We start from the raw sequence: 12,354 nt of genomic DNA on the forward strand, positions 1-12,354 counted from the left end.
ATTGATTTGACTGATTGCATTGAATATATAGATCAAGTTGGGAAGAACTGGCATCTTGACAGTATTGGGTCTCCCACATGAGCATCTATTTAGTTCTTTTTTTATTTCATCAGAGATTTCATATTTTTATATTTGCTCATATAAATTACATAACATTTTGCTCATATATATTTTATTTTGGTGGGTTATTAATATAAATGATAATTTGTTTTTTATTTCAAACACTACTTGTTCATTACTGGTATAGCCTAGAATGATTGACTTTTACATATTAGGTTTATGTCCTGCAGCCTTACTATAATCGTTAGTTTCAGAAGGTTTTTGTTATGTTTTTTGGTGAATTGGTTTGAATATTCTACATACATGATCATGTTGTCTGTGAACAAAGACAGCTTTATTATTATTTCCTTCCTTATCTGCATACTTTTTATTGAATTTTCTTATCTTAGTGCATTAGCCAGGGCTTCCAGTACAATTTCAAAGAGGAAGGGTAAGAGGGACATCTTGCCTTGTTCCTGATATTAACAGAAAAGTGTCTAGTTTCTCACCATCAAGTATGGTGTTAGCTTTAGGGTTTTTGTAAATATTCTTCATCAAGTTGAGGAAGTTCCTTAACTAAGAGTTTGTTTTATTATCATTATCATGAAAGGATATTAAGTTTTGTCAAATACTTTTGCTATGTTTTTTGATCTGGTCATGTGTTTTTTCTTCTGAAGGCTGTTGTGTTTTTAAATTTTTTCTTCTGTAGCATATTGTAATTTTTTAATTACATCAATTCATTTTTGAATGGTGACACCAACCTGGGATACCAGGGATGAATCCTTCTTGACCATGGTATATAAATCTTTTTATATGCCATTAGATTCAGTTTGCTTGTATTTTGTTGAGGATTTTTCATGACATATTTTGGTGTGTATCTTTGCATAATGCTTTTGCCTGGTTTTGGTTTTAGAGTAATGCTGACCTCATAGAATGAGTTTAGAAATATTCCCTGTACTTCTATCTTCCAGAAGAGATTTTAGAAAACTGGAAAAATTTGTTCCTTGAATGTTTGGTAGAATTCACCAATGAACACTGGGCCTGGTGCTTTCTGTTTTAAAAGGTTATTAATTATTGATTCAAATTCTTAACTAGATATAGGCCTATTCAGATTACCATATTTCTTCTTTTGTGAGTTTTGGCTGTGTGAAGGTATGGCTTTTAGATAATTGGTTCATTTCACGTAGGTTATCAAATTTGTGGGCATAGAGTATTCTTTTACAATCATTTTAATGCTCAAAGGATCTGAAGTGATGTTCCCTTTTTCATTTCTGATATTAGTAAATTCTGTCATGTCTCTTTTTTTCTTAGTTAGCCTGGGTAGTGAGGCTTATCAATTTTATTTGATCTTTTCAAGGAACCAATTTCATTGATTCCTTTTAGTTTTCTCTATTGATTTCCTGTTTCCGATGTCATTCTCTTTTGCCATAATTTTTTTCTTTCTTTCCTTTTCCTTACTTGTATTTAATTTGCTCTTTTTCATGTTTTATGTGGTAGGAACATTGACTATTTTAATCTTTTTTCCTAATGTATACATCCAATGTCATAAATTTCTATGTAATTGCTGCCTTTGCTGTATTGTACAAATTAGATAAATTGGATTTTCATTTTCATTTAGCTCAGACTATTGTTAAATTTCACTTGAGAATTCTTAATTAACCTATGTGTGTCATTTAGAAGTGTCTCATTTAATCTCCATTTTGATGTTTACCAACCATCTGATACTGACTTCTAGTTTAATTCCATTGTGATCTGAGAGCATGCATTGTATGATTCTATTTCTTTAAACTTAAGATGTGCTTTACAGCCCATAATGGGGTCTTTCTGGTGTATGTTCCATGTGAGATTGAGAAGAACATGTATTCTGATGCTGCTGGATGAAGTAGTTGCTAGATGTCAATTATGTTCCATTGGTTGGTGGTACTATTGAATTCAACTGTGTCCTTATTGATTTTCTGCCTTTTGGGTCTATTTCTGATAGAAATTGATTGTATTTATTGAATTCTCTAACTGTAATTATGTATTCACCTATTTACTGAATTTTCATCAGTTTTTGCTTCATATATTTTGATGTTCTGTTGTTAGTCACATATACATTAAGGGCTGTTGTGTGTTCTTGGAGAATTGACCCATTTATCATTCTATAAGGGTGCTCTTTAAACCTGATAATTTTCCTTGGTCTGTAACCTGCTCTGCATGAAATCAATAAAGCCACCTCAGCTTTCTTTTAGTGTTGGCATGGCGTATCTTCACCATTCCTTCACTTTTAATCTACGAGTGTCCTTACATTTAAAGTGAATTTCTTGTCAACAACGGATAGTTGGACATTGTTTTTTTTTTAAATCTCTTTGACTTTTAAAAGTGGCTGTCTGTTAATTGTATTTAAATCATTGCCATTTAAATGATTATTAATGTGGCTAGATAATTATCCACCATATTTGTTACTGTTTTCCATTTGTTATTCTTGTTTTCCATTCGTAATTTTGTCTTCCACAATTTTTATTGTAGTTTTAATTGAAATTTTTATTTGATTCTATTTTATCTCCCTTTTTACCACATAAATTACACTTTTAAAAGCTTTTTAGTGACTTCCTTACAGTTTGTAATATACCTTTACAACATATTCAACTCCACTTTCTTTCCATTTTCTTTAGCTTCTTGGGGGGTAGAATTGACAAAATTGTATATGTTCAACATGATGTTTTGATTGATATATGTATTCATTGTGAAATGATTGCTATAATCAAACTAATTAACACATCCATCACCCCCTACTTACCTTTGTGTGTGTGTGTGTGTGTGTGTTCAATGAGAATATTTGAGATCTGCCCTCTCAGTAAATTTCAGGTATACAGTACATTGTTATTAATTACAGTGACCATGCTGTAAAGTAGTTTCCCAGAACTTACTCATCTACAAATTCATACCCTCTAACCAACATCTCTTCGTTTCCCCTGATCCCTGGTAACCACCCTTCTTCTCTCTGTTTTTGTAAATCGAGTTCACTTTTTAATAACACTAGACCATATGTATCCCAAGTACCTGGTTACAAAATGACAAAGCATCCCTCAATTCTCTCAATTCCTCCTGCAGTCCCTTGCATCACAGTTATCATTCATTTCACTTATCCATAAGCTATAATAATTAAATTAATTGTGTCAGTCAGCTTTCTGTCACTATGACAATTAACTGAGGTAATGAACTCATGAGGAGAAAAGGATTCTTCTGGCTTGGTTTTGGACATTCCAGTTTATGATTGACTGACCCTATTCCTTGCAAAACTGTGGCGAGGAAGCACACAATGGCAGGAGTATGCGATGGACAAAGCTCTTCAACTCATGGCCAGGAAGCAAAAAAGAAAAGAAGGTGTCCCACTACCTATTCAAAGGCACACCCCCAAAGAACTAAAGACCTCCCACTAGGCCCTGTCTCTTAAAGGTTTTGCTACCTCCAAATAGCAGCATATGAACCTTGAGGGACTTAAGATCTAAACTATTGCTGAGTGCTGATGGCTCATGCCCGAGATTGGGAGGATCATGATTCAAGACCAACCCAGGAAGATAGTTCAGGAGACCCCCATCTTCAAAATAAGCAGAGCAGAATGGACAGGAAGTGTGGCTGAGTGGTTGAGCACCTGCTTTGCAAGCATGAACCCCTAAGTTCAAACCCTAGTCCCACCAAAAAAAAAAAAAAAGAAAAGAAATCCAAACCTACTATACATTGTTTTGCTATTAGTATTTTGAACAAATTGTTATTGGTTAGGATAAGTAAGAATAAGAAAATAAGTATTTCTACTTTTACTCCTTTTCTAATGCATTTCTTTTCTTTATGTAGACCTGAATTTCTAACCTATATACTTTTCCTGCTCTTTAAAGAACCTTTAACATTCCTTACAGGACAGGTTGACTGGCCACAAATACCTTCAATTTTTGTATGTCTGGAAAATATTTTTCCTTCAATTTTGAAGAATATTTTCACAGGATATAATGGCTTTAAAAAAAAAGCTCAACACTAAATATTTCAGTCCACTGTCATTGATTGCATGGTTTTTGAGAAAAAGTTGAATTATTATATATTCTCTCTGAGTGAGGTATTTTTCCTTCTGAATTCTTTCAGGGTCTTTTCTTGTCTTTCATTTTCTGCAGTTTGATATGATATGTGTGTATTTGTTTTTTCTGTGAATATCCTGCATGTTTTTTTAATTTGTTTTTTTGAGATTCCTTGATCTGTGGTGGTTGTATGGCATTAAATTGGGGATGTCCATCAGATATTGTCTTTCTCTTTCTCTTTCTCTTTCTGATATTCTTATAAAGTGATTGGTGCACCTTACACAGTTTTCCCACAGTTCTTGATATTATTCTCCTTTTTTTGGTCTCTCCTGTTTGCTTTTCAGTTTTAGAAGCTGCTTTCCTTTTTATTTTGTCTTTTTATCTTTTTATACATGTTTTTAATTTTTCTTTTATGAATAAAAATTGTATAGATTTATGATGTACATGATGTTTTGAGATATATATATATATACACACACATATATAGTGAGATGATTCAATCAAGTAAGTTAGCTTATCACCTCACATACTTGTTTTTTCATGGTAAGAACATTTAAAGAATACTCTCAGTTATCTGCAAGTACAAAAACAGTTATCATCTGTAGCCACATGCCATCCCATAGACCTCTGAAACTTACTCCTCTTGTCCAATGAAACTTGTACCTTTTCATCACCATCTCCCCATTCCCCCCCACCCCTTTATGCTCTGGTAATGGTCCTTTTTCTCTCTGCTTTGTTACTCTAAAGGAAGAGTCCACATATGAGTGAGGCCATGTAGTGTTTGTCTTCTCGTGCTGGCTTTTTTCACTGAGCATCATGTCACCCAAGTCATCAATGTTGTCACAAATTACAGGATTCTTTTCTTTGTAAAGGCGGTAGTATTCCACTGTGTATAATTCCAGGATCCTTGCTATATCTGAGTCTGATTCTGATATAAGCTCTGACTCTTCAAACAGTGTTTATGTGTGTTTTGTTTGTTTTGTTAGTACGCCCTGCATTTTTGTGTTGAAAGTCAGACACAGAAGACTGTGCAAAGAACTCTCATAAATAGGCCTTTTATTATTAATGTGTTTGTAAGATGTGGCAGGAAGGGATCACCTTATAGTCCTGTGATTAGGTCTCACTCTTAGTGGCCTGAGCTGTGAACTTCACAAGCTTCTCAGTTTTTTCCCCACCTAAGGTGGGACAGGAAACTGGAGATGGGTATCTCTTTCTCTAGCTTTGTTAGACTCTGATAAACACCAATAGATAAGGCCCTGGTAAACTAATTTTTTTGAGGGTAGGTCTTTTTAAAGAGAGGGGGATTCTCTGGTGTATTTAAGATGATGCTTTCCCTCTGTCCCTGCTGGAAGCCTGAGGAGACTTTCCTCTGATGTTTATAGAGAGAACCTAGGGGAGGCCCTGGAGGTAAAAGTCACAAAATTGTGGAGGCCCCTTACAACCAGATCCTCTGGAATATTCAATTTACAGACTTGTCCACACCGACCTGATTTGTGAATTACAGTTCAGGGTTCCTTCCTGTTGGCTCCCACAGAGGTTTCTGCTCATGTGTTTCCTCTCTGGTGAGTTGTGGTTCTCTGTATCTCAGCCTGAGTGCCGGATTGCGGGGGACAGCAGTTTGCCCTGTGACCTCACTTTTCAGACAGATTTATGAGGAGTTGTTGATTTTTCACTTGTTAAGAAGGACTGACAACTCTGAAATCCTTATGTGTCAGGCTAAAAACTGGAGTCTTCAATCTTTAGTGACATTCTAAACAGCTAGATTATTCAGTTCTGAAATCATCCTCATTCTAATTGATTTCCTGTTTTAGACAGATTGGATTAAGTTTCAGCTACTCAAAACTGAAAGCACCCTAATAAAGTAAAGTTGAGCATAAAAACAAAACAACCCCTGCCCCAAGAAGCGTCCAGGAAGCCCTAGTCAGTGTCAAATACAGAAAAAACCAAGGAGTCATAGCCAATTAGCTCAACAGTGTACTATTGAGGGGGAAAATGAACTCGGAGTTTATTCAAATTGGTTCTAAAATGTCTTATAAAACTTTTTATTTTAGGCACCATAAGGGATTTGAACTCTGGACCTCTCACTTGCTAGGCAGATGCTGTACCCCCTAAACCATGCACCTAGCCCTTTTTGCTTTAGTTATTTTTGAATAGGGTCTTGCATTTTTTTTCTGGTGCCAGCCTAGAACCATGCTCCTCCTACCTATGCCTCCCGCATACCTAGATCACAGATGCCACCATCATGTCTGGCTTATTTGTTGAGATAGGTTCTAGCTAACGTTTTGTCCAAGCTGTCCTCTAAGCTGCAATCCTCCTAATCTCTGCCTCCCAAGTAGCTGGAATTACAGGTGTGCATCACCATGCCCAGTCCATAAAACTTTATTTTAAAAGCTTAATTAGCAGTGATTGTGGTTGACATTGCAAGAATATTTCAGAGTATAAGCCATTTTGTTTATTACTGTATTTCCTTGCCCCTAGTCAGTGTTCAGCAAATTTCTATTGTATTAATTTCTTGGGCTTACCCCCTTAAAAAGCAGCTCAACAAAAAGTAAAATTGCAGTTTCTTAGTTTTGATTGTTACTTAAAGGCAATTAAACCATTTCTTTGACCTAGTTGGCGTCATGTAACTATACCAAGCACATGTCTTTCTTTCTGTAAACGAAGGTGATAACACTAATCTTGGTGGGTTAAGGTTGCTGAATTCTGATCAAATAAATCCTCCCAGAAAACAAATGAATCCTTGTAGGCAATTCCATTTTGACATTTACTTGATGGCAATCTGGATGGTTCTCTCCCTAGGGGAATATAAAGGCAGCAGGGTTTTATAATAATTTTTAAAGATGTTTCAAAGTATCTCATTTCAGAATTACAAAAGCAAATTCCATATCTTCCTTGCCTTCATGTGCTGGGACTTCAGAGAAAGCCACCTGAGCTAAAGATGCATAATGACCACAGTTCAGGAATGTATTAATTACCTACACTGAGTCAGGAATGGTGAAAGGTGAAGAAGGACAAGCTGGGGAGTGTATCCACCATGGACAAAAACCAACCAATACATATTGTTTTTACCAAATCTGGAAGCTCCTATTCAAATTTTCTAATTTTGCAGAACCCTGACCATCCAAAGAATCTGGGTGAAGCTGGAGAAGGGTTTCAGACATAGGTGCTAAAAAGGCTCTTTGGGAGAAAGACAGCAAATCTCCCTGTTCCTATCATTGCTCCCTCAACCTGATGCTAGGGAGGGAGGGATACCAGGGTTTTAAATGGTGCGTAAGACAATCTGTTGGAATTCAGAAAGAAAATACAAATTTCAGTTACCCAAAGTCAGCTGTGGTCTGAAAATACTAAATAGAAAATTCCAGAACTAAATATTCATCTGTTTTAAATACCTTTTATGACAGTGTCTGTTATGATTGTTCTTTGTTATTATTTATCTCTTATTGTGCCTAACTTATAAATTAAACTTTATCATATGTATTGGAAAAAGCATAGGATATATACAGTGTGGCAGTCTTCAAAGTTTCAGGCATCCCATGGGGGTTTGAGGGATGAAGGTGTTCACTGTGCTGGAAGTTCCATTTACCTTCAAGCTTGCCATTGTTGTATATGTTATGTGATGTACATAATGATATAATAATATAAGTTAGAATAATTAAATGAAATTCTGAGTGGGGAGAGAAGGTCAAGATGTGTTTTCTGACAGGAGTGCACACTCAGGAAAGTCTGAAGACCACTTCACTTGCTCCTATCCCTGCCGAGCACATAAGGGGAAGGAAGAGGGCTTGTCTGGAGCTGGACCCCTTTCCATGGCCCCTTCAGTGTCAACACAGGCAGGAGACCCCTCAGAAAACCAGGGCATTCAGGAAGCTCCATGCTACCACACAAGGAGCAGACAAGAAGAGACTCTCCTTCCAGAACCCAGGGGATGCTGTCCTGGAATCTGCTCCACTGCACGTTGGCTGGCCTGTGTGTTTTCTCTGTTCTGCTTAGCCATAGGTATGATATCAGGAAGGCTTGGACTGTCATTCCCAGCTGTCAGATCCTTCACTCCTGGGGATTCTGCTCCCTCATCTGTCCCAGGGGTTGTCCTCCTTCTCTTCTCTCTCCTCTGGGTTTCCTGCCCAGGTAGATGGTTTGCATCTCATCCTAAAGATTATTTGCCCACAGGGCACAGCATCCACCTCCACTGACTGCTGCTAAACATTTTAAAATTTATAACAGCTCCCCGAGAAGAGACAGTAGAATGAACCTCATTTTCTGAAGGAAATAACTGGAGTAAAACCCACTTTTTTGGTCTCCTCAATCCATGCTATTTGTACTCTCTATGCTTCTAAGGAATAAACAGTTGTTTTAGGGAATCTCTGTACCTAGTTGGAGACCAGAATCTGTGGATCCTTCTACGTAGTTCATCTAGACCCACACTTCCTTGCTGTTTATGCTGATGGGCACAGGGTATATTCAAGTACTCACTCAACAAACCTTCCCAGAAAGGGGGAAAACCAGAAGTGATGATCTCATGAAAGGGAAGAAGTAGTCTTGAAAATTCTTCCTGGTATCAGGGGTAGGAATTTTTTCTTGTATATCTGGAAAATATTTTTTAAGTTTCCTTTCTCAGACCTGTTGAAGTAGTACCACAATTACCAAGATGAACAGTTTTATGAATTTGCATGTCCTCTTAGGTTGGATAACCATAATCAGCTAGAAGTGACAGAAACAATAGGTTTCTGTGTCTCAAGTTGACCTAGAAATTGATGCAGGCATCACATCTGCACCATAAGTGTATATGTATGAATCGGGGCCTGGCAGAGTTTAAAACACAGTAGTTTTTAGTTTGAAACATCAAAGAACATCAGTTGGTATATATTAATTTTTCAATGCTCATTGTCTACAGAAAGTGACCTCCCAGTTTTAATTCAAATCTTAGTTGTTTAAAAGCCAAATGTATTCTTTCCTTCTTGTGACTCAAAAGAATAGTTTGCTTTGGTCAGGGATGAAGATCATCATGTTTTTGCTGAGAGAGGTGCCGAGATTCAGCTCCAAATACTTTGAAGATATGCAAAACAGGGCTGTCCTCCTCCAGGTACACAAGTAAGATCCACAAGTAGTGCATTGGTTGGTGATCTTTTTCAGGGAATAAACCAAGAGGTTATTTTGGATGTATGATTAAGCAGTTATCCCTGAACTTCCTGTAATGGTGATGAGAAGTGGGATTTAGGCTTATAATGGAAAATGGGGATGTAAATATAATTTACTAACAAAAATGTCCTACTGTGAAACAAGACTATGGCAAATCGAGAATGATCCACTGTGAGCAGAGAGGAATGCCCAGAGAGTGTGTCCTTTCTCATCAGGCATAATCTGCCTGTGTGTGCTGGGCCCTGGGGTTCGTGTATGTCTTTCCTTTTTGAGAATAACCTTTATTTTTGCTGTTATCATTTCATGTTCATCCAATATCAATGTCAGCATTTAAGGTCTACTTAGTAGATGTAATTTTCATCATAAATTAATACTATGGAATTCTGGCTTATAGATCAGTGTCTGAGTTGGTTAATATAGAATCTACCTCTGCAAGACAAGATCAACAGAGTTAGGCCCAAATTGGTCTTTGATGGTAGATTGGGGGACAATCCAAGTAAATGACACTTCCAGGTCTCTTGGCAGCCAGAGAGCTGAGCTTAGTCAGGACCCGTTCGTTGTTGCCAGACAGCTTAGGGTGAACTATAGCAGAAGAGCATGAAAATGACACTCAACGTTGCATTTGTTTTTGACTTTGAATGTATTTTATACAGTCTCACCTCATTTGAGAGCAATGCTATGTATGTCTATATGCTACAAAGACACATCTACTGCCACAATTAATAGATTTTAGAAGTCACAGTAAATGAAAATTCAGGCTCTGAAGTGTCACACACTTTGCAGTGCTTGTGCAATTTCCAGAGGTCTCCCATGCGTCTCTGATCTTCTTAATAGTCAAACAATATAGGATCACTATCAGTTAAAATGTCATGGGTTCCTAAATATAAAAGCTAGCCTGAGGTCTAAGGCAAGCCAGTTTTGCCTGGTGGTGAAAACTAAAAGGAAATTTCCTTAGCTTTCCTAAAGAAGGCTCTTGTTGCTTATAGAAAATGTTCTCAACAGCACCCCCACCATAAATAAGGGACATGTTTCAAATGGTTCTTTCTTGTAATGTCTCTCAGAAAGACTACCGGCAGGATGCCAGAATGCAGTCCAGGAAAAAGCAATTATATGAGGCACCCAGAATCCTCAAACCACATGAAATAAAATGAGAATTGTCTCACTCCAGGACTCCAGGGCTACTCCCTGTGAGATAGGAGCTGTCAGAGCAGGAGGCCAGGCTCGGCTCTCGGGACGCAGCGGGGAGGCCCAGAAATCAGATGCTGAGATCAAGAGCTACACAGTCTGGAGACAGAGGGAGTAAAAAAAAAAAAGAAAGAGAGAGAGAGGGAGAGAAATGTTGCATGCAGAGGGGCATAGCTTGGAGCCCTAAGACAGAAAAAGATGGGAACAACTGGTTGGCAGACACTGGGGAATAGATAAGCTGAACCTTCCAGAAAGCTGCAGCAAAATTCATCAGGTTAGAGCAGTAGCCTCAATGTCATGTGCTTGAACACTTCAAAGCATTGTTAAGAAAAGTTACGGAGCTCCTTGATCATTCTCAGATGGCATCTAAATTTTTTTATTATTGGGTGGGGGTACATTGTGGCATTTACAAAAGTTCTTACAATATACTAAATATATCACACTTGAACTCACCCCCTCCATCATTCTCCTTTATTCCCCCTTTCCCCATTCCTGGAACAGTTTCAACAGGTCTTATTTTTCCATTTACATACACGTGCGCACAGTATTTGCACCATATTCACCCTCCCACACCCTCTCCCCACTTCTCCTCCCCCACTAGTACTAGTCCCCCCCCCCACACCCCACAGAACCTGTTCAACCCTACTGTTCTCCAGTTTTGTAAAAGAAAAAACATGACATTTTTGCTTGTTTAAGATAGCTACACAGGGAGTTTCCTTGTGACATTTCCATGTCTATATGTATTATGACCCGAATTGGTTCACGCCCTCTATGTTTCTGTTTTCTACTTTAGTCCCCTTCTTGTGGTGATTTCAACAGGTTTAAAAATTCTATATTCATTCTTGTATAGAGAGTATATCAACCATAGTCACCTTCTTAACTTCCATCTAAATTTTTTTTAATCACAAGTTCCAATAACTGTAAGGTATATAATTTCTTGTTAAATTGACATTTTGCTTCAAAATGATTGTTTATCTTTTTATATGTATCAATAGAATGTGAATACTATGATTGGAAACCACTATGGCGTGGATATGGCTTATATTTGTCCCTCGACAGATCATGTGTGACGACTTGGTCTTCAGTGTGGTGGTGGACCTATGAGAGGGGGATTGCAGCAGGAGTTCTGAGGTTATTGGGGCATTACCTCAGAAAGGATGGTGTGATGGAACTCCAGTCTCTATGTCTTATGGTTTCAGAATGTAGAGTCTTCCTCCCACATGGATTTCTGCCACTACCATCCACCATGAGTGATGCAGCTAAGGGGAGCTCTCACCAGAGTCTGTGCCGTGCTGTTTGGACTTTTACAATTCAAAACTGTGAGTTAAATAAACCCCTTTTCTTTATAAAGTTAGCCTTAGGCATTTTGTTATAGCAACAAAGAAAGAACTAAGACAAAAACTGTTATCTACTTAGAAAATATCATAAACTCTGTGTTAAGGGACCAGAAATTTTACCTTGTTCCTTTTACTTAATTTAATTTCTACTCTTTGTAAAATGATCTTACAAATATAATATGTTTTTATGCTAGAAAGTTGGACTTTGATCCCCAATTAATCAATAGAATATGGCACAGGCAACGAGATGTGACTTCTGAGCTTTGTTTATAGAGACTTGGGTTTCTGTCTTGTGGTCACTCTCCTTTTCCTCTCTTCCTCTGTAGTTTCCCTGCTAATATGTGAACTGCCCTGTGGAGGAGTCCATGGGTCAAGGAACTGCAGATGGTCTCAGACAGAGAGAAACTGAGGCCTCCAGTCCTTGCCTGTAAGGGACAGAATCCTGCTAACAGCCCTGTGAGCGAAGGTACATCCTTCCTCAGTCAGGCCTCCATATAAGTATAGATCCACCTTGACCACAGCCCTTGAGGCCACCTCTTTTTTTTGACCCACAGAAACTGCAACAAGTTAGACAGTGGGCACAGTGGCTTCTGGAGTACCAGAAGCAG

At 37.8% G+C, this 12,354-nt stretch overlaps 1 protein-coding gene across 2 annotated transcripts in view; it reads left to right on the forward strand.

Annotated features, from left to right (window-relative positions):
- Apba2 (amyloid beta precursor protein binding family A member 2) overlaps positions 1 to 12,354 on the forward strand; it is a 306,198-nt gene that overhangs the window by 27,420 nt on the left and 266,424 nt on the right. For both annotated transcript variants that reach the window (XM_074061687.1, XM_074061691.1), the window contains exon 2: positions 11,609 to 11,728. The gene's annotated coding sequence lies outside the window, so the exon portion shown is untranslated. The remainder of the gene's footprint in view (positions 1 to 11,608; positions 11,729 to 12,354) is intronic.

This window comes from Castor canadensis, chromosome 19, assembly GCF_047511655.1.
Source record: "Castor canadensis chromosome 19, mCasCan1.hap1v2, whole genome shotgun sequence".
NCBI lineage: Eukaryota > Metazoa > Chordata > Mammalia > Rodentia > Castoridae > Castor > Castor canadensis.